Here is a 921-nt window from a genome sequence, read left to right as displayed (position 1 = left end):
AAGTCATGGCTAGAATCGGCTCTAGCTGCTTTAGATGATCTAACGATGTCTTTTTCTTGGTGCCACTCATGTGAGTGGGAAGCCGTGTTATCAATAATTTTGTAAGCATCAGTTTCTGTTTTCTTCATAATAGAACCACCAGCTGCTATATCTATGTCTTTTCTTGTAGTGATGTCGCATCCTTGGTAGAATATTTGTACTATTTGACAAGTGTCTAAACTATGTTGCGGACATCCTCTCAATAACTTTCCAAATCTTATCCATGCCTCATATAGAGTTTCATTTGGTTTCTGTGTGAACGTAACAATTTCTCCTTGAAGTCTCACGACTTTAGATGCTGGAAAGAATTGTTTAAGAAATTTTTCAACTAAAATGTCCCATGTATCGATCGCCCCTTCAGGTAATGATTCCAACCAATCTTTGGCTTCTCCCTTTAAAGTCCAGGGAAATAACATGAGATATATCTGTTCATCCTCAACTTCTCGGATTTTAAATAGTGTGCAGATCCTATTAAAGGTACGAAGATGTTCATTTGGATCTTCCTTCGGCGCACCACTAAATTGGCATTGATTAGTCACCATATGTAGAATTTGTCCTTTGATTTCATAATCTGGCGCATTAATGTCTGAATGAGTAATTGCGTGACCTTGGCCAGTACGTTTAGCTCGCATTCGGTTTTCCATACTTAGAGGTTCCAGATTCTCCATAATTGAATTTGTTGAATCTGAATCACTAGAGGATTCTGATTTAATGGTTCGCTCCTCAACAATCTCTGTTTGAATGATTGGTGGTTCCGGAGGAAAAATTAATGATTCAGGATCTATGAATCATCCCTGAATATTTTCCGGATTCTCAATTGTGAGGTCGGGTTCAAAAAATGGATTATCGGAAATTTGAATTGGAGTACTTGGTCGACTGGAT

At 38.1% G+C, this 921-nt stretch overlaps 1 non-coding gene across 1 annotated transcript; it reads left to right on the top strand.

The window, feature by feature from the left end:
• The first annotated feature begins 216 nt into the window (after positions 1-216).
• Positions 217-323, top strand: LOC139856259 (small nucleolar RNA R71). The gene has a single exon (XR_011761753.1). It is a non-coding gene; the product is annotated as a small nucleolar RNA R71 (small nucleolar RNA).
• The last annotated feature ends 598 nt before the right edge of the window (positions 324-921 follow it).

This window comes from Rutidosis leptorrhynchoides, chromosome 6 (assembly GCF_046630445.1).
Source record: "Rutidosis leptorrhynchoides isolate AG116_Rl617_1_P2 chromosome 6, CSIRO_AGI_Rlap_v1, whole genome shotgun sequence".
In the NCBI taxonomy this organism is placed as follows: Eukaryota; Viridiplantae; Streptophyta; class Magnoliopsida; order Asterales; family Asteraceae; genus Rutidosis; species Rutidosis leptorrhynchoides.
The sequence above is the reverse complement of the archived record's forward strand: the minus strand, read 5'-3'. Positions and strand labels throughout refer to the sequence as shown.